Genomic DNA, 26374 nt, shown 5'->3' with positions numbered 1-26374 from the left:
AGAGACAGCAAAGGACTTGGAAGAGCAGTTGAATGGAATGGACAGTGTCTTGAAAGGAGGATATAAGATGAACATCAACAAAAGCAAAACAAGGATAATGGAATGTAGTCTAATTAAGTCGGGTGATGCTGAGGGAATTAGATTAGGAAATGAGGCACTTAAAGTAGTAAAGGAGTTTTGCTATTTGGGGAGCAAAATAACTGATGATGGTCGAAGTAGAGAGGATATAAAATGTAGGCTGGCAATGGCAAGGAAAGCGTTTCTGAAGAAGAGAAATTTGTTAACATCCAGTATAGATTTAAGTGTCAGGAAGTCATTTCTGAAAGTATTCGTATGGAGTGTAGCCATGTATGGAAGTGAAACATGGACGATAAATAGTTTGGACAAGAAGAGAATAGAAGCTTTCGAAATGTGGTGCTACAGAAGAATGCTGAAGATTAGATGGGTAGATCACATAACTAATGAGGAAGTATTGAATAGGATTGGGGAGAAGAGAAGTTTGTGGCACAACTTGACCAGAAGAAGGGATCGGTTGGTAGGACATGTTCTGAGGCATCAAGGGATCACCAATTTAGTATTGGAGGGCAGCGTGGAGGGTAAAAATCGTAGAGGGAGACCAAGAGATGAATACACTAAGCAGATTCAGAAGGATGTAGGTTGCAGTAGGTACTGGGAGATGAAAAAGCTTGCACAGGATAGAGTAGCATGGAGAGCTGCATCAAACCAGTCTCAGGACTGAAGACCACAACAACAACAACATAAATCATCTGGCGTGGAAATTTACTTTGAAAGTAACGCTTCTCAAGCCACTATTAGTAATATTTTCCAGTGACCTGTTAGAAATGTAAACAATTGTGACGTCACGCACATCGAATGCACGTTAGTAGTTTCGGTCGTACTGCATAATCTTCGACCTAAAGCCTTTGACACTTTTCGGTGTTGGCAAACTGGTATGTGCATTGTGTAAATTACCCATTTTCTATGAACTAAACTTTTATTTTGGTGTTATTCTCTGATTTATGTTTCATTGCTGCAGTATTATTCAGCAGTAGTGGGCCTAAAGTTCTTTGTCAGCGTATCAGATCTTACACGTCAAACCTACAATAATCTAACTGAACTCTAAAACAATTAAAAATCCCGAAAATCTAAAAAATTCCCGGGTTTTTCACGGATCTCCCGGATGTCCCGGGCCGTATACACCCTGTATCAATTAATGTTTATTCTTACTTATGTACAGTACACTTGTTACAGGTTCTTTGCCCTTTATGGAATGGTAATTTCAGTGACTTATGGTATTAATGCCATTAACAGTCAGAACTATTGTAATAAACTATTTTCCATGATAATCTCAGTTGACATTTTCTGCTAGCTCACTGCGTCGCTGCTCGCGGCGCCCAGTTACGACTCAGCGCCCGCGGCCCACCTGTATGGCCCGTCTATCGGCAGAACATTCTTAGGAGTGACGCATTCTTATGGCTGTGTACATTAACATTTTAAGTTTGACAAGGCCAATATCTGGCGTGTTTTGATTTTAATCTTATATTGTGACATTTCTGAAGAAGACTACATTATTATAACCCAAACCTAGATAAAGTTTCTTTGCTTACAACTGGAGGCTGAAATTTATTTTAGTAAGGACAGGAAAAAGAGTACTTTCAGTACACTGTTAGCAGCTCTTGAAAAGTATAGCATTAAATACGGAAAATTATAGCATTAAATACGATGTACTAAAACCCCATTTTCTTGGTACTGAAACAGATGGTGCATCAACAATGTGCTTGAACCTTACAAAAGCACAGCCGCTCTACTGAGTAATCATTACAGTGTGTTAACTGTAAGACGGCTGGGTTGTGAGGGGAGAGGTGGAAGCAAGCATTGGCTGGCGAGGGGTGAGGAGCCGTTGCGTGGGGGGGGGACAAGACACGCCTACCAATTGCAGTGCTGGCACTACAAATTGCGCATCATGCTTACGCGTAAGCAGACGAAAGGCTTGGAAGTAAAACTCGCTTTAAATGTTGTTCGTAAACGAAACTGAAATCGTCATGTACATTAAAATCTATATATATAAAAATGAATGTACTGGGTGGCCCAAAAAGGATGGTCGGATTTGAACTGCGTAGTACCATTGAAAGGTGAGGAGGGGGGACCACTGCCGGCCGTCTGCAAGTCGGCCATTACACCCAGTTTGCCACGAGATGGCGCAGTGGACGGTCGAGCATCGTGTTTTTGCTGTGGAACAGTTTTTCAGAAATGATGAACCGTTTATTACTGTGCAACGATTGTTTCGACAACGTTTTGGTGTAGCGCGTGATGGACCCATTCCAGATCGCAGATCCATATCACGTTGGGTGACTGCATTCCGGACAACAGGGTCTGTCAAAAGTGGTAAATCTACAGGGCGTACACGTACGGCAGTTACTCCACAGAACATTGATGATAGAGCGTCAGTGCTGCAAAGCCCGCGTCGTTCCACTAGGCGTCGTGCTCAAACTTTAGGCCTCAGCCGTAGTTCGTTGCAGCGTATTTTAAGCCGTGAGTTACAGTTTCACCCATACAAAATTATGATCACGCAAAAGCTGTATGATCGTGATTTTGAGCAGCGAAGACGATTTTGTGAATCAATGCTTGACATTTTGTACTCTAATAATGATGTTGTGCTTCTTATGTCAGATGAAGCCCATTTCCATTTAGACGGCTATGTCAATAAACAAAACTGCAGGTATTGGGCAGCAGATAATCCCAGAGAATTGCACCAAAAGCCTCTTCATAGTGCTAAGGTAACAGTCTGGTGTGGAATTTCAAGATTGGGGATTGTTGGTCCTTATTTTTTTGAAGAGAACAACGCTACAGTCACAGTGAACTCGAAACGTTACGTTAACATGCTACGTAGCTTTTTGGTGCCGAAACTGCGAGAGTTACATGTAAATCGAGATCGAATTTGGTTTCAACAGGACGGGGCCACGGCCCACACAGCCAATGACTCCATGTGTGTTTTAAGGCGGATGTTCCCCCACCACATCATCTCGCGTTTTGGAGATGTCCACTGGCCAGCGAGATCACCTGACCTCTCAGCCTGTGATTTTTTTCTTTGGGGATACCTAAAGTCAAAAAGTCTACGTAAAGAAGCCCCGAAACTTAATTGATCTGAAGGAGGCAATCAGTGCGGAAATTATGGCAATTCAAGAAGAAACAGTAGTGAAAGTGATGGAAAATTTCGAGGAAAGACTTGTGGAATGCATCACCGAGGAAGGACACCATCTTCCGGAAGTCATTTTCCGTACATGATTTTTTGTGGTTAGTTCTTGTAATTGGGTGCCTGGGAGCATTTAGTTACGTAATTGAATAAAATTAATTTGTAAAACTGATGGAGTTATAGTTATTTAAAATGTGACCATCCTTTTTGGGCCACCCTGTATGTATGTTTGACTACTATGCGCTTACAAGCCATTCATCCAATTACAATGAAACTTTTGTGAGTTGTTTTCCGAATGCCCGAAAAGAGTAATGGACTATGTTTCAACAGTTAGGTCACTGTAGCATGCATAGCGCAATTGATTAGGTAAAGGCTTGTCAAGCAGCGGACACTAGTTCGATTCCCACTGTTTGCATTTTTTTTTTTCATTTTATTTCATTCCCCGCAATGTTAAACTATTAATTATAAAATTTAAATATACTTAAACAGGTCATACAGTATAACGTAACTGTCAATTTCTATATATAAAAATAAATGTATGTTGTCTGCCCTCTGTGCGTTCCCAAACCATTCATCCGATTGCGATGAAATTTTGGTGATTTGTTCTCCGTACGCCCACGAAGGTTCCTAGCCGGAAAAAAAATAAATAAGACACATTCTTGAGGACATCTGACGTCATAAACAATGAGATGCCATCGCGGGAAATTACACCGATTTATGCATCCACTATTTGAGAATGAGAGCACTTAGCGACTAGCAACAAACGTTACATACAATTTCAAACCTTTACGAAAACTTTTCTCGCTGACACCTCCCACAAAATAATGAAAGGAAAAAAGGTTGTCGCTTACTACATTTTCTAAGTACATACCGTAAATCTGCCGCAGTAGGCATGACGTTTTAATGTATTATTTCGTTACTATTAACACTAATCGCAACATATTTCGCATGCAGTATCCACATATATCAGTAAATGCGCCGGCAAATTTATGTCTCTTTACGACATATAATTCAGGAGATATGACGTGGTAAACATCGAGATACGTGAAAAAGTGCCGCGTCAGGCATGACGTTTTGTTCTATTATTTCTTCACTACTAACACTATTCGCAACACTTTTCGCAAACGTGTTAAGAAAAAGTATATAAAACCACGAGCGTATTCCTAAAAAAACTCCCGAGATGGGCCAGCAACTGCCTCTTCACTCATTTTGATAATGTTTAGCACAACTGCACAATAAAAACACGCAGAACAGTACAGCGCAAAACAATAACGAAGCAGACGACAATGGCTACCTTGTACAACACAGTCAGCTTGTAATGTTGGCAGCAGTCGAAACTGCGTGCCTAACGAAGCCTCCCGACGATTACCGACTTCTACCGATTCAGGGAAAGATCTGCCATCTAAAAGTTTACACACGGTACATGAAAACAGAATTGTCATCCATTGTCTGAATCACAAAATGAAACCAACTGTCCGTGATGTTGCGAATGGTGTGGCAGATGGATACCATACAAAGACTTTTTAGATTCCTTCTATTCTGTGTCCTCTGAAAATCCCAAAAATCAGAGGTTACTATAGGTGTTTCACCAGAATTATCCTCTCAGCTGTTAAAACTAGGGGATGTTTTTCACATAGGTTGACTTGTTTCATGAATTAACGCTGTTCAAGCTCTTCTTGAAAATCACTTCTCTTGTACATATTTTTGAAAAACTAAGTCATGATGGTTCCTGATCATTTCGTGGTGGATCTAAATTTGAAGGGTTGCAAAATTTCTTCACAAAGTAGTTGCTTACAACGGAAGTAGTTGTGCTTCATGAAGTCCTGTAAGCTTTGCAGGTATTACCATTCATGGTGCAAAACAAAAATTCTTCAGTTCTTAAGGCAAACCACAAAGTTGGCACAGCTATAAAATTCACAAAACACTGATAAGCAAGTGACTTGCCGTGAATTAGGATAACAAGAGTTGGAGGATAGATGCATGCTCAAAGTAGCAATTTAAAGAACCATTTTGAGTATAACAAATTTCAAACACTTCAGAAGAAATTTTTTTCAGTCTTTGGTAGACAGTATAAAAACTGCTCTGAAGACTTGGATTTATTTTCGGATAAAGCCTTATTACATTCAGACACATGGCCTTAAGATGAATATGATCTTGTGCTTTATGGTGACATGTTAATTCGCCCTTTATGTATTAAGATCAGTTTTAAATTTAGTGAAAGCACATGTGCATCATTAGTTGAAGATTTTCGTAAATGTTCACAAAATCAACACATTCTCACTTCCACGGAAGAACTTGTGAAAGCAGTGGAAATTACAAATTTTACTAATTCAGTTAAATATTAATTCTCGGTTTACAATTTGTTGCAAAAGTGAAATTACAGTAAGGTGAACACAAGTAAATTTCAGCTAGGAAATACTGAAAAGGGAAAAATCATAAAGGTTTCAACTTCCAGTTTATAAAACTTTCCAAAGCTTTATAAACTGTAGGTTTAAACCTTCATGATTTTTTTCCTGTCCAAAGCTTTGAAAGGTTTTCGTCGTACATCCCTGCTCTCTCCCTTTCCATGCAGTTGTTGTCAACAGATGCAAATTTGTGGGAAACTTTGTTTGATACTGGGCGAAGTATGTACAATGAAACAGTAGATACAGCTACTACGGACAAACTACAAGAGGCTTTGAAAGGCATGAAGGACAGAAAAGCTACTGGAATAGACGGAATATATGCAGAGCTAATTAAATATGGAGGGGTAAAACACTAAATGAAAGACTTTTACAATTAGTAAATGAATGCTGGTCAAACTGCAAGATACCAGTGTTGGTCTGGACAGCAGAATCACATCTTTTCAAAACAGGGAAATGTAGTGACTAAAACCTTCTGTGGCATTAGTCTTCTGAACACTTGCTACAAATTATACTCAAAGACAGTAAAAAACTGCATGAAGAAAATCACAGAAGCTATTATTTCTGAAGAACAAAATGTATTTAGATTAGATCGTTCATGCACAGACAATGTGTTTGTAATTAAAAGTATCATACAAAAACACACAGAATTTAATATGGAAACCCATACGGCCTCTATCAACCTCTACAAGGCTTTTGAGTGTGCATGATAACCCATGAAAGATTATGTATGAATACAGATATCCTTATCACGTAATAGAGGTAGCGAGAAGTCCTTACAAAACTACACAAACCCAGGTTGGTATCAGTTAGAGGAAATAATCATTAACCATGACATTAGTCACGAGTATGGACCATCACCTACCCTTTCCAGTATTTACATTGACTCCACTGATAAATGGAAATGTGAAGTAAACAAAGGAATTGCGATAATGACTGAAGAATACTTGAATGTACTTTGATTTGCTGCTGACATTCTTACTATTCAAAAGAATGAAAATAACCTCCAAAGATCCATAGACCAGCTGAATGAAATTTGTATGGAGTACAACTTTAAAATTTCTAGCAACAAAACAAAAATAATGGCATTATGAGGAAAATATCCAGTCAGATCAAAAAATATTTTGGATAATTCAGTTTTATAAGAAATGTCTCTATGCCGTGAGTCTTAATATTGACCCTGATATTGAAACTAACACACAGTGAACAATTACTGAAATCAGTTACCTTATCATTCAAATTAATTTCTACTGTAAATTACCCAACTAGGGTATACAAATGTTCTAAGACTGCCACTGATAAAATCTTTACAGACAATTCTAGGCAACTAAGCCACGTTACAAAACCTATAGTAAATGGGTTGTCTGGCCATGACATGCAACACCTAACATTAAATACTGAAAATTGTCAGGGTGAAACATCTATCAGAACTGAGTACAGAAGGCCAATAAAACAGTCAAAATTGAGAAATTTAGATGATTGCTCAAAGAAATTGATTAGATGGATGTTCACAGCATCCGAGACACAAATGGAAAACACAAAACATTCATTCATTAATAAAGTTAGCACCTTATTTGAAAATTGTTTTCCCCTGAAGGTAACTCAAATTAAGCAGAAGTCTAATAAGAAATCATGGATCACACAAGGGATAAAGATATCATGTGAGACAAAAAGGAAACTATCTGATATGTAGGAACACCTTTGATACTAGCATTATAGCTCATTACAAAAATTACTGCAAAATATTGAAGAAGGTTATCCAGAAATCTAAACACTTGCATTATGAGAAGAAGATAAATACATCCAGCAATAAAATAAAAACAATATGACATATAGTCAAGTCAGAGACAGGTAGTACCAGAAATGAGGAGGAACCAATTATTCTTAAAATAAATGAAACCCTGGTAACAAACGCATATTGTGTTGCAAACTATTTAAACAAGTATTTTGTCTCTGTTACTGATAGCATGGGGTTGTCAAGTTAAGTAAAAAATGCAATGGAATATCTGAGACCAGTGGACAAAAGCAATCTCAATGAAATGGAATTGACACTTACTTCACCCAAAGAAATAGAGTCAATCAAAGTCCCCGAAATCAAAGCATTCTAGTGGTTATGATAACATATCAACAAAGTTAATAAAAGAGTGTTCATGTGAGCTTAGACATACCTTAACCCTCTATTGCACGGTGTATATTTAAATATACATATTTTCAGAACTCTGTACTGGCTCATGTAACGTAACTGTGCCACTGACGTGCAGTGTATACGCAGATACATATGTGTTTTTCGTGTATCACGTCAGACGGCAGCATCTGCTTACAGCAGTTGAGTAAAAGTTCGCAGAACTGATGGTATATCTAGAAGGCTGTGGGTCTCCCGGCGCGCGATTGTTGGAATTTATTTATTCACGAGTGACGTGTCTTTTGAGCTTTCCATTCGCCGTGTTTCTGTTGGAAGAATCTACAAAAGCTATAAATGTATAGTTTCTTTGCTTTTTATTCAAACTTTTGTGTGTGTGTAATTGAATGAACAGTGTGCAGTGAAGGTAAAAGTGGACAATACGTGAAGGAAACATGGATAACCGTTTATTTTACGGAAAAAGACAAGGGAGAGGCTATATTCCTCCAGAAAGCAGTGACGAGGACTGTTTTGACAGTGATCTGGATAAAATCTACGTTCCTGAACAGCTTAAGGTGAGTTAGAAATTCACTAGCAATTTTCATTAAAAAAAACCACGTAAACAGTTACATCAATATGAGAAGTTGATTGGATTTTCGCTACAGTGGCATAATTTACTGCTCTAATACACAAGTCTTCACAGCTCTTTCCATGTGTGTTCTTTTTCTCGTGACAATATATGAATTGTTGATGTCCCAAATGCGTTCCATGCTTTTTATCTAAGAAATTGTGACTGTGACTTTGGCCAGCATTGTAGCCTAGTCAGCTTTATATAGTTTCCCAGCACCACCCCTTGTTCAGTTTCTGATGACAAGTAATTCACACTCTACTTTTCAGGCTAACAATCAGATGACAGTAGCAGCAGCGAAGGAAACTGTGATGAGCTAGATGAAGTGCGAGTGCCTTGTGTTTCAAACACAGGGCAGATAGTTGAACCTGAAGTTGGTGATAATCTTCCTCAGGCACAATCTCCATCTCGTTGTCACGTGCCGAAATTGAACCTTCTTTGGAAGAGGAACACTATAAAATCTGTATTTCCTTCCCCTGTTTGGACTGGAGAAATTCCGCCATCTACAGAAGTATTTTCATCACTAACGTACTACAAAAATATGTTTGACTTAAGTATCATTGACTACATATGTCATCAAACAAATCTGTATTCAAAGCAGTGTGATGTGGCCAACACCTTCAGTGTTACTTCTACTGAAATTGAACAATTTATTGGTATTGCATTCTACATGTCACTGATTGCTATACCTGGGAACGGAAGATACTGAAACAAGAAATTTGGTGTGAAATAAGTGTCTGATGTAGTGACGCTACGCAGATGGGAACAAATAAAGAGATATTTATTTTGCTGACAATACTCAGCAACATTCTGCACTTGACAGACTGTTCAAGGTTAGAACGGTAAGCGAGATGCTGCGAAAAAATTTATCAAAAATACCAACTGAAGAACACCTTGCAGTGGACGAACAAATTGTGCCGTTCAAAGGTCACAGTAGCTTGAAACAGTATAATCCCAAGAAACCAAAGAAGTGGGGCTACAAAATATATTGCATAGCAGGTGCCAGTACTATTATTTATGATTTTCAAGTATACTCTGGACCTGTCAATCAATCCAGTCAGCTTCCTAATGTAAACGCCAGTGGAAATGTTGTGCTTAGATTGGCTGAAAGAATACCAAAGTAGAAAAATCAAACTGTTCTATGATAACTGGTTCTGCAGTCCAGAGCTTCAAGTTGAGCTGGTAAAATGTGGTATTCATAGTCTGGGAACAGTACAGTTGAATAGAGTGAGAAACAATAAGATGCTATCTAATGCTGAAATTAAAAAGCAGGGAAGAGGCACATCTGTTGAATCCACTGCATCAGTTTCTGGATATGACCTGATTCTTGTGAAATGGCAAGACAACAGGTGTGTCAGCCTTCTGGGTACCTTTTCAGGTACATACCCAGAAATCCAGGTTGCAAGATATGACAAAAAAACAAAGCAACATATCCAAATACAATTTCCAAAGATTGTGAAGGAGTACAACAAGTTTATGGGAGGTGTTGACACTATTGACTCCTTACTAGCTCTTTACAGGATGAAAATCAGGTCAAAGAAATATTACATGAGACTGTTCTTCCATTTACTGGACATGAGTTGTGTTGTTGGTTGGCTACTTTACAAGAGAGCCTGTCCTGAAAATAGTATTGAAGAGAAAACCCAGATGAATTTGTTTGATTTCAAGCTTGATATTGCTGAATTTTTATGCTGGTCAGGAAGACCATCCACGAGACAATCGCTGGATAGCTCACCAGGCAGTGGCACCAAAATGAGAAGGCAGCCAAATACAGCAAATGATGACATCAGGAAGGACGGAGTCAATCACTGGCCTAACTACTGTGAAAAATCTGCCAGCTGTAAATAAAATAAATGTCAAAAAATAACAATAGTAATGTGTACCAAATGTGACACCTATTTGTGTTTTGTTCCAGATAGAAATTGTTTCTACAATTTTCACAATATATAAATTCTGGAAATATGTAATTGCAAAGTAGTGACATTTTGCTAACTGATGTAGACCCAACTTTAATAATGTTCTTTTATTTTCATTTTTTAAATAAATAAAATTTCCTTTAAAGTCTTGATTTGTTGATGTAACATAAATTTTGAACTCTGTTCTCCAAAAATTTAGTACCTTATACGAACTAAGATGTACATACTCATTACATCTGTATTTGCACAGTGTATATTTGAACATACAGAGTGATATTTTTCAAAATATATATACTAGAAATTTTATCATCTATTTTTCATTCACGGGCACTATGAAGTATAATTCCAAAGTTGTTACTGGAAAATTCTTAGTTTTACTGTTCTTGTGCAATATAGAGGGTTACGTTATTTGTGTAATCAATCACTTATCACAGAAACATTCCCGGACTGGCTTAAAAATGCTGAAGTTATACCTCTCCACAAGAAATCGGACAAAGAAATACTGTCAAATTACCGACTTCTGTCAGCTTTTTCAGAAATCTTTGAAAAGGTTATGTTCAAGTGTCTACTTAATCACCTTAGTAAAAATAACATACTGTCAAAGTCACAATTTGGGTTTCTTAAGGGTTCTGATATTGAGAAGGCTATTTACACTTACAGTGAAAATGTCCTTAATTCATCTGACAACAAATTATAGGCAACTGGTGTATTCTCTGACCTGCCAAAGGCTTTTGACTGTAAATCACAGCATTCTTTTAAGTAAATTAAAATATTATGGAATCATTGGTAGTGCTGCAAAACGGTTGCAGACATATCTTACTAATAGAAAACCAAGGGTGTCATTACGTAACACTTCAGCAGTAGGCAATCGGACATCATGTGACTGGGAAGAAATTATATGTGCTATTCCCCAAGGTTCTATACTAGGTCCACGACTTTTTCTTGAGCATATTAATGACCTGTCACCTGTTACATCACCAGATGCCAAGTTTGTCTTATTTGCAGATGATACAAACATTGCAATAAATAGTAAATCAAATATAAAATTAGAAAGAGCAGCTAATCAAATTTTTACTGACATTAATAAGTGGTTCGTAGCCAATTCACTGTCATTAAACTTTGAAAAGACCCGCTATATGCAGTTCAGAACTTCCAAGGGATTTCCTACTAGTGAGTGTATAAAGTATGATGACATGGAAATAGGAGAAGCTGAGAGCGTAAAATTCTTGGGATTACAACTTGATAATAAATTCAGTTGAAAGCGACATACTAACGAATTGATAAAGCGCCTAAACAAGTCTGTGTTTGCAATTTGAATGATGTCAGGCATAGGAGATATAAATATATATAAAAAAAGCTTACATATTTTGCTTATTTTCACTCCTTTATGTCATATGGTATCATGTTTTGGAGTATCTCCACAAACTGAGTACACAAGAATAAGAGTAATGTGTAGTGTAAATTGAAGTACATCACATCAAAACCTATTCAAAGAAATGGGCAAACTAACCACAGCTTCTCAGTATATTTATTCCTGAATGAAGTTTGTTGTAAATAATACATCTCTCTTTCCAACTAACTGCTTAGTACACAGTATCAATACTAGGAATAAGAACAATATACATAAAGATTTAAAAATCACTTACTCTTACCCAAAAAGGAGTCCAGAATTCAGCAATGCATATTTTCAATAAGTTACCAGCAACCATTAAGAGTTTAGTTGCAGACAAGGCACAATTCAAACATAATTTAAAAGAATTTTTGGTGGCCAACTCCTATTCCATCCATGAATTTCTTAACAAGTCCAGTAAACCATTTTGATGAAAATTTATTATACTTTAATTTTTGACAATACTTGGTTGCAATAGCCAAGTAACTAGTTACTGTATGAATGATGGATTTAATGAAAGCAGGTGTAAGAATTAAACCTGTAAATACTAGAAAAGTCACCATATGATAGTATTTTGTGTTCTAAGACCTGCTGTATTCTAGAATGAATGGAAGTGAACATGACTGAACAAGTGTAAGGCCTAGTTTACACCACAGCAAATGGAAGAGAACACATACAGCTCACTAGTCTTCACTACTACCAATCGGATCTGTGCACAGGTGTCCACACTAGAGGGAAGGGATGCGAAGGAGTATTGCATGTCAACTCTACTAACACTGTCTACTTGTGTGTGTCTACATTTATTCTTCGACTTTGCACATCAGTTGACACCTTTTGCTGGGTCCTCATTACTCTTTAAGACAAAATTTAAAAACTGTGCATTAATTACCGACAAGTAACATAAAACAGTTTACACATAAAACTGCAGATGAATACTCTCTGTGATGTTAAAGAGTCAAAGCAGAGAGGACATCAGCTTGCCAAAGCATAGAGGACACAAGCTTCCTTGGACACTTCACTAAAGGACTGACAAACAGCTGAACATGAGCAAACAGCAGCGAATATGTACCGAACATGATCAGATGTTTCCCTGCATTCATCCACTCTTTGCACCAGAGAGAGTTCTCATTCGCTTGCGTTTGCTACAGTAGGAACCAGCACAAGTGAGCAGTTCGTTATTGCTCTTTACCATTCGTTTGTATTACTTCATGACTGTTCCACAAGCATTTACTCAGTGGTGAATGAAAGACAATATGACAGAAGGAGAGTTTCATTGGGCTAATTCTTGCAAAAATTATGATTTTCTGTTTGCTATTGAATTGTTTCTCACTCTGAATGTGTGTCAATTGTGTAATGATCTGGAAACCGATATATTTGAAGTCAAACAAAGCTTGAAAGTGAAGCATCTTGTTAGCAAAGCATGAATGAGAAAATGGCAGTTCAGGTCCTCAGCTGCCAGAACTTGCACAGTAACTTAGGCAGTGCAGAGTGATTTATGAATACTTACTTTGACTTTCGAATTGCGTGACAGCATAATGCAGCCATACAGGTGTGCATCATCATAATGGAAACAACAGAGGACAATAGAGGTTTCAAGTACTGTACTTAAAATTGACAAAATCATAGGTGAAATCACAACAGCGCCATTCATCACAGGATTCAGACTGGTAACACCATTGCTCAGTTTTTTTGTAGAGGAACAAACTGTTAGCATTAACTTTTTACTGACTAAAAGTGCAATCAAGATGCTGTAAAGAATTCATTTTCAGTGTACTGTCAGATACGTGGCTACTACCTGAAACCTAAACACAACAGCAAGCAGCAAGAACACTAAGATATTTGTTCCTGAGAACCGTTAACTCACTTATGAAAAATTCTGATCCTTCAAGCTGTGAGAATGACACTGCTCTGATGCTATTACTGAACAATTGTGAGTTGGAAAAGGAAGATGACAACCTGAATTGTTGGAAAGCTCTGGAAACTTGCAAACCTCTCCTATATGGATAGAGAAGGGAGTGCCAGTGAGGCTGAAGAGTGTCTTTCTTCCTGTCGGAAAACGTTTCTTCTGAAATGTGTTCAGTAGCATATTTTGCTGGCTACTTAGCACACAAATGCATCCACTAGTATGGTTGTTTGAGATGTAAGAAGACACTTGTGTCAATGAACTTGGACTTCAGCAATGTTACTGAAATCTTTACAGGCAAATAAGCCCTGTTTGTACAGTTTTATTTGTAAGATAAAGACAAAGCCCGATATGTAGGAATCAGAGAAAATCACTGTAACTATAACAGCTAGCAATTAACTACAGCAAAAGAGCAAAGTTAGAACTGAATTATTTAGATAGCGGTAGTCAAATTTCCTGCAGGACTTCAAACTCATAAGCAAACTGCTTCTGACAGTTACCAGTGTTTTATTTGTAGTTGTGTTTACGTAATATGTGGTTTAACATATGTCAGTAAGCTAAACAATTATACTCAAAGAAGTCAAGAAGAATTTGAAATCTTTCTACTGTTATACCAGCTTGTGTAGAGTATTTTACCTCCATAATCCCTATAAAATGACCTGCACAACAGAATGTACACGCATCATATGGAGACCGACAAGTGGGTGAAATAAGTGACTGCATGAAGCCAATTTATTGAAAAGCTTCTATTGCAATAGAACTTGCATTCAAATGTGAACTCATGAGAAATAAGCATTACTTTTCATTGATTACATTTATTTATTTATTTATTCTACTTTTAATTGTGAGAAGTAACCTTGCAGTATAATAAAATTCGTTTGCAGAATCACAGGAAAACTCGAAAAAATTCCAGATGAAGGTCGGCTGTCATTTCTCCCAAGCACACATCCATGAGCTTAATATACTTGGCTTACAACACTCTCACCTGCAAGTTAAGGTGACAGTGAATCTGGAATATATCCCACATTTTAGCAAAATTCCTGCACTGCAGTTTTATTCAAATATGTAACATTTAAAATGTGATGTAATTTCAAATTTCGAAACACATCTTTCCTGTATTCTTGCTAACACGCAAATTCTGTATAGATTTTTACATTTACATAAATGAGCAACACTTAAAACGTCACATTCTGAAGAAAACTAGCTTTAAAATATAAATCTGTCAAACATATTTTTGAAACCACTTCCAATTCAAATTACCCATACTGTTAGCAGCAGAGGCTGAAACAGTAGATTTCCATATTTACCAGCCACTACAATTTATATATAGTTCATCCAATAAGTATGTTAACATCTGAGTCATCCTAGTGCTACTACTGTTTTCTGTTTATCACCTGTGTAAGGTGGTCAAGCCACAAAAAACCCAACAGAGACCAGCAGTATCCAGATCCAAGACATGATAAAGGTAACAGATGAACCAGAACATACACTAGTTCCTGAAGCAACAGCCCAACTACAGGAAGCAGGAGTGGTCAAGCAGGAGCTCATGACTAGTGCCAATTAGCCAGTTTCAGAGCACGAGATGAGAAATCAAAATTATAGTATGACAGCTGGCACAAAAAATACTGTCAAATGACCCAAAGTAGTAACAGAATAGAAAGGAATTCAATGTCCTGGCCATGGATACACAGAGCAGAAAAACAACACTGCTGACAGCATCACATGTCAGGGATTCGAAGTTGACATGGAGACCAAGGATCCTAGGTTGACATGGAGACCCACACGTGACACCCTGCAATGAAATCCAGCAAGATCCCCACAGTGGAAAACTAAAACAATGAACCTTCTCTTGAACAGAAATGGCACAGACGATCAACAAGCAATCTTACATAATCGCAACATCCACATTATGGACACTGCAGAAATGGGGATATTAGACATGTTCAGTGTAGAACTCTACAATAGAAATGCCACACTGACAAGAGTAGAGAGGTGGCAATGGGCACACAAAACACATGGGCTGTCTGAGAATTTCCACTTGTGAGGAAATTCTCAGACCCTCACAAGTGGAAATTCTCAGACCCTGAAGCAGTGTTTATACATGTCACCATTTGATTTTACCAAGAGCTCGTAATTGTCTGTCCCTACAATCCTATGGCGTCAACCCTTCCAATCTCTGCTAAGACAACTCTGAACTTGACTCTTCTGTCGAAGATGACAATTTGTTATCTTCCCACCTCCTACTATATTGTGTACTTGAGAGAGAGCACAGTCAAAACAGAAATGTACTTCTGGTATCTCGGCTTTGCACCTTTGAAAGCCCACCTGATAGCATGGAACTAGACCCTGCCCACTAGGTGGAGTAGTTGTATCAACAAGCATTAAGAGTTCAGAGGAACAACAAACGTGGGTCAAGGTCAGATGTGCAGAAATGTGTGCAAATGTGCCATGTGGAACACAGCCCATCACATATCAGTGACATTCTTGTCTTTATTCAGTGAAGATCACGCTGTGTTCATAAAGCTCACTGTTTATTTGAGCCCCGATGCTGGCCATCATAGCATTCATTATGACTGACGGTAAGCAATCACACCAGGTGCTGCCCAAGCAAGCAAGCAAGAGGAAGTGTTCCACATATATCAGCACTTCAAAAGTCTGCTGCTGAATCCGAGCTGGCAGAAGGCTTCTGCTGCACTGTTGCCACATGTCAGAAGCAGACAGCTGAAGGTTGTGGTATTGGTTTGAGGACTTTTCAGAGGATATCAAATGAAGCCTATATGTCTATTGAAGCCTGCAGCTCATCTCGCATTTGAGTCACCAGACCAGCAACACAAGATAAAAAAGGACTGAGTGACCCAGACGATTTAGTGGCACATAGTATTAATAACGTATGTTAAAGGCGAATATCTGACACGAGAAGGACAAGTTTCACGAGTGAAAGAAGCCAACAACTTTAACGAAGTTGAACATATTGAGGATACTGAAAGATGTGGGATACAGGTACAAGAAAACAAATGACGAAAGGAAATTACTAATGGAACATAGTGATGATGTAGCGGTAAGGACTGCGATTCTGTGAACACTGCATAAGATTAGGTAAGTTGCCAAATCTCAAATATACACTCCTGGAAATGGAAAAAAGAACACATTGACACCGGTGTGTCAGACCCACCATACTTGCTCCAGACACTGCGAGAGGGCTGTACAAGCAATGATCACATGCACGGCACAGCGGACACACCAGGAACCGCGGTGTTGGCCGTCGAATGGCGCTAGCTGCGCAGCATTTGTGCACCGCCGCCATCAGTGTCAGCCAGTTTGCCGTGGCATACGGAGCTCCATCGCAGTCTTTAACACTGGTAGCATGCCGCGACAGCGTGGACGTGAACCGTATGTGCAGTTGACGGACTTTGAGCGAGGGCGTATAGTGGGCATGCGGGAGGCCGGGTGGACGTACTGCCGAATTGCTCAACACGTGGGGCGTGAGGTCTCCACAGTACATCGATGTTGTCGCCAGTGGTCGGCGGAAGGTGCACGTGCCCGTCGACCTGGGACCGGACCGCAGCGACGCACGGATGCACGCCAAGACCGTAGGATCCTACGCAGTGCCGTAGGGGACCGCACCGCCACTTCCCAGCAAATTAGGGACACTGTTGCTCCTGGGGTATCGGCGAGGACCATTCGCAACCGTCTCCATGAAGCTGGGCTACGGTCCCACACACCGTTAGGCCGTCTTCCGCTCACGCCCCAACATCGTGCAGCCCGCCTCCAGTGGTGTCGCGACAGGCGTGAATGGAGGGACGAATGGAGACGTGTCGTCTTCAGCGATGAGAGTCGCTTCTGCCTTGGTGCCAATGATGGTCGTATGCGTGTTTGGCGCCGTGCAGGTGAGCGCCACAATCAGGACTGCATACGACCGAGGCACACAGGGCCAACACCCGGCATCATGGTGTGGGGAGCGATCTCCTACACTGGCCGTACACCACTGGTGATCGTCGAGGGGACACTGAATAGTGCACGGTACATCCAAACCGTCATCGAACCCATCGTTCTACCATTCCTAGACCGGCAAGGGAACTTGCTGTTCCAACAGAACAATGCACGTCCGCATGTACCCCGTGCCACCCAACGTGCTCTAGAAGGCGTAAGTCAACTACCCTGGCCAGCAAGATCTCCGGATCTGTCCCCCATTGAGCATGTTTGGGACTGGATGAAGCGTCGTCTCACGCGGTCTGCACGTCCAGCACGAACGCTGGTCCAACTGAGGCGCCAGGTGGAAATGGCATGGCAAGCCGTTCCACAGGACTGCATCCAGCATCTCTACGATCGTCTCCATGGGAGAATAGCAGCCTGCATTGCTGCGAAAGGTGGATATACACTGTACTAGTGCCGACATTGTGCATGCTCTGTTGCCTGTGTCTATGTGCCTGTGGTTCTGTCAGTGTGATCATGTGATGTATCTGACCCCAGGAATGTGTCAATAAAGTTTCCCCTTCCTGGGACAATGAATTCATGGTGTTCTTATTTCAATTTCCAGGAGTGTATTATGTAGATGAAACTCATCAACCAAAGCCTTGCAAGGGCTGAGCGTTGGAATATAAGCAATGGGTATGGTGGGTAAGAAGTTTCAGTTGGCAAGAGTAGTAGAATTATAGTGTTTCACGTTGGATCATCAGAAAGTGGCTTATTCCCCAGAGTAAGTTGGTTTTTAAAGATTCAAAAGCTAAGAACTCTGCAAATTACCACTCTGAAATTACGTTCCATGTCTTTGAACAGACAGTGATTTAAAAAACAACTGTTATCACCTATCGCTGCATATTCAGTTATGGTCACAAATAATGCGAGAATCCACTCAGTCCCAGTGAACAAATGTCAATTACGAACTCCATAAGGGCAGATATTTAGAATGGTTCTCCTGTGATGGAATACCTCCTCATGGTTTATCACATACCAGAGCACAATTGTTGCTTCCTGTTGATGTCCACCAGTCTGCTTTAAAGAGTTTATGAGATAGACGGAATAACAAGGTTGCACAGACACCATGATGTTAGATTACCCCTACACTATTTTCATTAGATGCCAGCTAATCTGTTTTGAGCTCAAGTGAAAGCATATATTGCATAAAAAACTATGCATTTCAATTTTCAGATGTTGATAGACTTATACACAAGGCAATAGACAGAATCTCAACAGCCGCACAGGTAGCATATGTCTGACATGCATAAAAACTGCAGGATGAATATTATGAAGAGAAATTGGTAAAAGCACAATTATTGAAAATTTCATTGCAAACCTTGCTGAGTGGAAGCCATCTAAGTATTAATTACTGTTACTTATCAATTTGTTTGTATGTCCGAATTGTGTGTGTTTGTCAGTGGGGAGGGAAGCGAGGTTGCACGTGCACTTTCATGTCTTAACATTTGCTTTACTTAGAACGCAGTTCACTATCTAATGACTCGTATGCCAGTAAGCTGTCAGGGTGCAGCAACTGACAGAAGAAAACCGCCAATGCCGCAAAATTTATTCCCTCTTTCTGCTCAGAAAATGCACCACACCCACCTTCACAGCTGCTCTGGACTCTAGCATAACCAGGTGCAGCACTGCACAACAACACTAGATTCAGTAGTGTCTTCACTTCGCTATCATCTTATTTTCTTTACACAATGTTGGATCTTGGTCTCTGGTTTTGATACATCTCAGATTCTCTGTCAATGGATTACTTGTTAGACTTTGTTTATCTGTAGTGCCATCTCCACTTGTCAGTTCCTCATTGTTTGTCTTACAGTTCACATTCTGCGATCCATTTCTGAAGACCACAGGCTAGTCATTTTAATCTCTGTGGGTTTCTTTCAAGTCCTCCCTGACATTCAGCTGAATCATGGCCACAAACAGCACACTCAACATTTATCATAACGTATCCTGGCACAGCAGGGCATCCAAAATTTCAACAAGGAGTTAACAACATTTTGGGGAATCTAGTTCTCTTAATGCAGGGACGCACCGACATGAGCTGGCTATTGGTGTGATGGCATCTCTCTTTTTGCCACCCTCACATAATCACAGTGAGGGATTTGCAGCTTCCATTACTGACAAGTCTGTACATCACTGTCTTAATGGGTATATATTTCACCTAGCATCTCTGACAAGAAATCAAATGTACACCCATTAATTAAAACTCAGTCAAAATTAAACGGTTCAGTATAGTAACTCACAATACATACAGTAACAAAGTAGTATCTATGCAAGCCCTGAAGCAACATAACAAAGTCACTAAATCCGCACAACACATATAGCAAATGGGAAGTTGAGGAGCACTTGGTATCAGTTCAGAAACACAATTTTAAGGAAAGTCAGTTAGTAACCTAGGGCAGCAGCACCCTCATACCATAGTCATATGGTAGGCACTTTACAATGAGAAGGCGAACTGTGACAGAATATTTACATGCTTTCTCACTAACTGTACAAAAAAAAAATGGTCTGCCTCATAACCACTAATCATCCACATAAGTCATAAGGCCATGAAAATATCCCCACATGCGTATCTATTAGTTCATTATAGAAGAAACAATGCTACTTACCTTTGTCGATTCACTTCGTGTCAGAGTTTAATAATCAGTGTCAGCAGCCACAGTAACTCCAGAAAACTGCAGCTCCTTCGGGGTTTCAAATAAATCCTGAGAAATTTCATTCACTCATTAGATATAAATGCAAAAGAGCTTGTATAATACAACTTTGTAATCAGTACTGCATGGAGTGGGAGAGGTTAGCATGGGGGAGGAAGTGGTAGGGGTGGAGGGCTAACGGAATAAGACAGACAGTAACTGTTATTTTTATTTGCAAAAGTGTGAAAATGTGGTATTTATTGTTTGTATCTCAGTATTAATGTAAGCAGACCTCCTGCACCAAAATAAATGCACTGTCAAGAACAGAAGGCTTATAGCAAAATAATAATGATACCAGACCCCCCTCCCCCCCCCCCCCCCCCCCCCCCCAAGGAGGCAAAGACAGATCAAGAAATGTATCGCAACTTCACCCTAGGAATAATGTGTAGGAAAAAGGTGAGAGAACATGAACAACCAAGTCTCTGCCCCACTTCCTCCTCTTCTGCCTTGATTAAAGGATTCAGCTGCCACCACTGCAGTGCTAATGATCCCCTCTTCCAGGCCACATGAGGCATCAAGTAGGGCATAAACCTGGGACAGTGCAGTGTAGTAATATTATCTGGCAACAAAATGCACCTCCCTTAACCTATTGCATTTTGATTTCCTCCACAGGCTCCTATCAAAATTGTAAAAATCATAACAACACAGACCATACATAGTACATGCAGCGTTCAATAACTACATAAATGATCTGCCTCTCATCCCTACCAGAGCACAGCCTTATGCGCTACTCAAAGATAACACTTCACAAAAATTTCAAGTCACAGAAACAACTTACCACCATAGAGAAATGATGTAATACAAATGAAGTCCAACATGGTAAAGGCAAACATTTCAGTTTTCCACAAAAACAGCCCTGTTGGAAAAAAATAAAAATAATAATTGGGGGGGGGGGGGGGGGGGGGATTGGGTAGCAACAAATTTTTGCACAGCACTGGAACGGAGTGTTCTTAACAATATTAAAACTCCTGACTGGTGGGGTGTGAAATGTTGAGGCTGGGCCAAGGGTGTGGGAAGGTGGGGGAGGGGGGGGGGGACGACATTTTGTTTTTCTCAAATTATTCTAAAAACTGTGGCTTCTAAGAAGCATGTTTCTCACTACAAAGTTGAACTGCTTTAAATTTCTTACAAAGAGAGCTCCAATCCATATTTTTTTTCCTGCAACTAATAGTTTCCGTGTTGCAGGGAATGGAAAAATTGCAATAATTAAAAATTTTGTTTTAACAGTATAAAATTCAGTTTATCTTTAAATGAAATGGGTTGAAAATGAATATTAAATGTTTGTGCCATACCTAAACATAGTAGAGCCGCATTAAGAGAGAAACTGCATAACAGCGTGAAACGACACGGGGAGGGGGAGGGGAGGAGAGGAGATGGGTGGGTGGGTGGGTGGGGGATCTGTACAGTAGAAATGCAAGGAAAGGTACACTGCTGGATTGTGTTCATGCACTTCCCTCCTTCATAGGTTTGCAAACTGAAAATCTAGCAAGTGATTACCCACTCCATTCACCCCAACATATTACAGCAAGCAGCTACAGCATGTCCCAAAGTTATGCCGACCTTCCACAGTGTGCCTTATGAAACACTGGTAATGCAGTGTGCTGACATGTCTGGAGGATGTTTATTTTTGCACATAATGTGTTAACACTGCATGGAATGCAAGTATGACTTAGAAATAACACGAGCATAAGAAATGCTTATTTACAAATTCTATGTAATTTTCTGCTAGAGGGGAAATTGATTGTCATCCTATATGGCACCTGTAGCGTTTTTCCAGGAAAGGCTAATTCCCCTCCGTGAGCACTGTTCACTTTTCATTTCGTAGACAGACTGTACCTCCCCATATTTCCTGTGCAGGTCTATTACGTGAGTAGAGAATATAACTTCACCGAGTTCATGTTTCTGTAGATGAGTTACTTTAAGTTTCATAAATTAGTACATACTTACAGTTGTTAAGTGAGCTATTATGTAAAAATCTGAAAACATTGGAGATCCTGTCCCAAGTGTAACATGCTGTCAGTAAGTATTTGACAATGTCTCACACCAAAGTGAAGAAAATAAGGTCAATTTTATTATCTCTACTATCACTGTCAGGAATAGTTTTCAGAGCATAAGGAGTAAAAAATGTATCACCCCAGCCTCAGCTCTCTCAACATTTGAAGGGACCCAGGGCCTTAAACTGCATTCTCCTTCAACAGAGGTAGGACACATAGGTGTTTTAGAACTTCAGATATTTCGATGTAAGTCAAGCAATGCTTTACAGCACATTACTGCTCTACATCTGAGCACAATTAGTCCCAACTCCTTCAGACATATTCAAACCCCCCTCGGAAGACACACTGTGGATGTGGAGTGAGTGGCTCCACTAAGTGCACTCCACTCTACAAGTGCCAGCAATTTCTGACTGGGAAAGATTTATACAACCTCTCACTATCACAGTGACTAGAGAAGTGCAGTAACTTTCTCGACATTCATTAACTCACTGCCAAGTAACTATAACACAATTACATGGCTTTACAATACACAGTCAATGATGGACAGCAGCAAGGTATCACATTTGCCAATCCAGTTCCTTTCCCCATTAGTACTATAAAGGTCACTGACATCACCACACTTAGAAATTAAACACTTTTCCATCATTGTTTACAGGAATGTAGTTTGAACAACAGCTCATATAACATTTGCAGAAAGTACTCATTAAATACATGGAAAATAACTCCACCATATAAATATGAGCTCGGTGAAGTTATTTTGTCTACTTACAGGAGACAACCGGATAGAAAAAGCTGGGGAGGTATAATGTGTCTGTAAACTGAAAACTGAGCATGGCACATAGTGGGGGAAGTTGCCTTTCCCGAAATAACTCTACAGCTGCTGTAAATGTTGACTAATAAGCAATTTCCCCTTTATCAGTGTACAACACTGTGCAGAGATTCTACTCCCCTTCTATTGTCTCTCTTCACCCTAGACCACCGGAAAACAATGTACCCATAAATACGAAACTACTGCCCTAGACATATTTTAATCCACTTTATTTAAAGATAAATTTTAATTTTATACTGTTAAAATAATAATTTTAATAATCTGCAATTATTCCATCCCCTGCAATGTGGACACTACTAGTACTAGAGAAAAAATGAATAGGACCCTTATTTTGTAAGAAATTTAATACAACTTAATTTCTGCTGTGAAACATTTTCACTAGAACCTACAGTTTCCTTATTATTTGAGAAAGACACCCCTAAACACCCTATCCCCTGCTAAAAAAACCCTCAACCCTTACATCCCACCAGCCAGGATTTTTTGTATGCTGTTCAGGACCCTCCATCCTAACACTGTGTAAACAATTTATGACTACAAGATATTTTCCCAATTTCCCTTCACTGACTGGACTAAGTGTAGTGACTTATGTATGGAGAGTCAATGTACACCTTCGGTTGACACTCGATAGGAAGTTATTTTTAACATGCATTTGACAGAGAAGTGATAAAAAGTCCTTACAGTTAGCAAAATTACTAGTCTCATTATGCATTAGCACCAACATACAAATGAAACAAAATTGATATTATGTGAGGTGTGTTCAAAAGATAACAGGAAATTTGTAATTTTGTGTGTCATTTTATTCTGATTCACAAAATTTATACACTGTTACGTTGGCAAACATGTTTGAAAGGTACACACACAGTATTAGGCATATCACTTATTTAGTCTGTTCTCAGCCGTCAAAAATGTCGTGTGTGTTTTGATAGTATTGGCAATTACTCAATATAAAAATCGACTGACGAATTTGTGTTAAATTTTGTTATAAAAACAGAATAAGGTGCAGTCATGTTTTATAAATGTCTAATACTGCTTTTGGTGAATCTGCTATTTGTAAAACAAGGGTTTAAATATGGTATGAGCATTTCGTAGAAGGCCATCAAGACACTGAAGATGCCAAGTGCTCTTTATATGCACAACACACCATCAACCGATGAAACCATGGAAAATTTGATAGAAACTGTTATCAACAATTGCCAAACAACATTCACAGATGTAGACACTGGCGTGTCAGTTGGTTTATTAGATAATATTTTTTCAGTTGTTTTGGGTACAAAAGTGACAGCAAACTGCATTCCCAAATTACTAAATTTTCAACAATAACACTGGCAAATGCATGTTGCTCAGGAGTTGCTATATGAAGTCCACACCAATGCAGAGCTTCTCGAACATGCCGTAACAGGTTAAACAAGTGTTTGGGCACGTTTTTCAATCTAATGCTCAACCATTGGAGCGGAAGCATTCTGCACGGCCAAGACAAAAAAACATTTAGCAAGTGTCATCAAATGTGATACTTATGCTGCCTGTGTTCTTCAGTACTAACATCATAGCACACAATGAGATCCTGCCAAGGTTGAAAGTTCAACACGGGGAACTACTTAGCAGTTCAATGCAGTTTCTGTGAAGCAATCCAGAAAAGGGAAAAGTCTCAATTTGTGTTAAACAATTCACTTCATCGCTTGTTCACGTATTTTGGTCAAAAATAGTTCTGTAATGATGCCCCCGTCTCCGTATTCACTCCATGCAACTTCTTTCATTCTCAGAAATGAAAACCATCATTTTACAAGCACAGATGAGGCTGAAGAAGTTTCACTGAGCTAACTAGAAGCTGCCACAAAGATCAAGTCATAGAAGCATTTCAAGACTTGAAAAAAGCAATAGCATTAGTGTATAGTGTGTTATGCGGACTATTTTGAAGGAATAACACTGATGTAAATCACGTGTGGGCAAAATACAGCCTGCAGACCATGCCCTGGCACAAGTACCACAGCACTCAGCTTCAATGGCACATTTACCCCACCGCCACGCCATGCTGTCTGAACATGAGCAGAGGAAAACAGCAAACACACCGCATTTAAATGGCAATGCGGCTGAAATTTTTGTCTAGTACAAACTGCTGGCATGCGAGTAGACGCAGACTATTTCAAAGAATTTCACATTCAAGTTGCCATGTTATCATAACTTACTTAGTCTCATATCGCAAAAATGTCTTTCACACATATGTTGACTGAAATATTGTAGCACTTTTGTAGTCTAATATGGAGACATGGAAACTCTACCTGAGGAAAGCAATGTAGATGACCTGAACAGTTTTAATGTTGAAGGGAATTCTCTTTAAATAGGGAACTGCTTTGCAGAGCAAAAATCTACATCTGCACATGCGCAAGGGTACTTCCAACTGAAAGGGCAAACAGACTCAAAAACATCTCAGAAATAGATGTAAAATTGTCAGTGTCCTCAAAACGTTTAGGAAAATAACATTTGTAATTCTTTCAAGGTGACAATGAATCCTTCAGACCTCGCCTTTTGTTTAACACCAGTGAGCTTAGGGAATTGGACTGTGTCTGACGGTCTCACTTCTACAACAGTGTTCTTTTCAAATGCGTCCCCATCACATCAGAAATAAGTTGGTTCTATCCTTGCAGTGTTTTACTGTGTGCAGTGTACAGTCAAGTCCACTTAAAATGCACAGTCTACAATCCATTCCAGATCTTGTAATTTTCATTCTTTTAATCCTTTTTTTTCTTGATAAATTCAACAATAGGGCACACTAAAAAAAAATCATTCCAGGCAAGCCCTAGACTTAGCCAACGTACTTTGCAGTAATATATCAAGTCTAGATACTCTTCATTCATTTCCATCGAAAACTGTTGCAACTGACAGCGTGCAATGTCAGAAATTTTTACTATTCGGTCCACCAATTTTTTCATATGATCCATGCCTGCAAGTTTAGCACAATGGGCTTCTTGATTTACAGAACAATGAATCTTGTCTGTCGACCATTGTAATTTTTTCTCTTTCATTGCCAACTAAACCTTAAAATTCTTTCTGCACTGTCTTGTAACGTCATTTTATTGAAAATTTGCGGTACCCGTCACTTATGCAACTGCATGGTGTATACTGATAATTCTCATTTCCCTCTTGTCATTCCCATTCATTTTTAAAAGTTTGTGATGAGAGATTCTTAGATTGCCTCCTTTTGTGCAAACAGCCACTGTAACTATGAATGCCCTCTGTACCACAAAAAAGCGAAGGGTCAAGAGCACTGACACTACAATTCTAACAAACTGAAGAGAGTTGTGCAGACCGAAAAAGTCACACCACAATACTCGATTAAGCGT

Source organism: Schistocerca serialis, chromosome 9 (genome assembly GCF_023864345.2).
Source record: "Schistocerca serialis cubense isolate TAMUIC-IGC-003099 chromosome 9, iqSchSeri2.2, whole genome shotgun sequence".
Lineage (NCBI taxonomy): Eukaryota > Metazoa > Arthropoda > Insecta > Orthoptera > Acrididae > Schistocerca > Schistocerca serialis.
The sequence above is the reverse complement of the archived record's forward strand: the minus strand, read 5'-3'. Positions refer to the sequence as shown.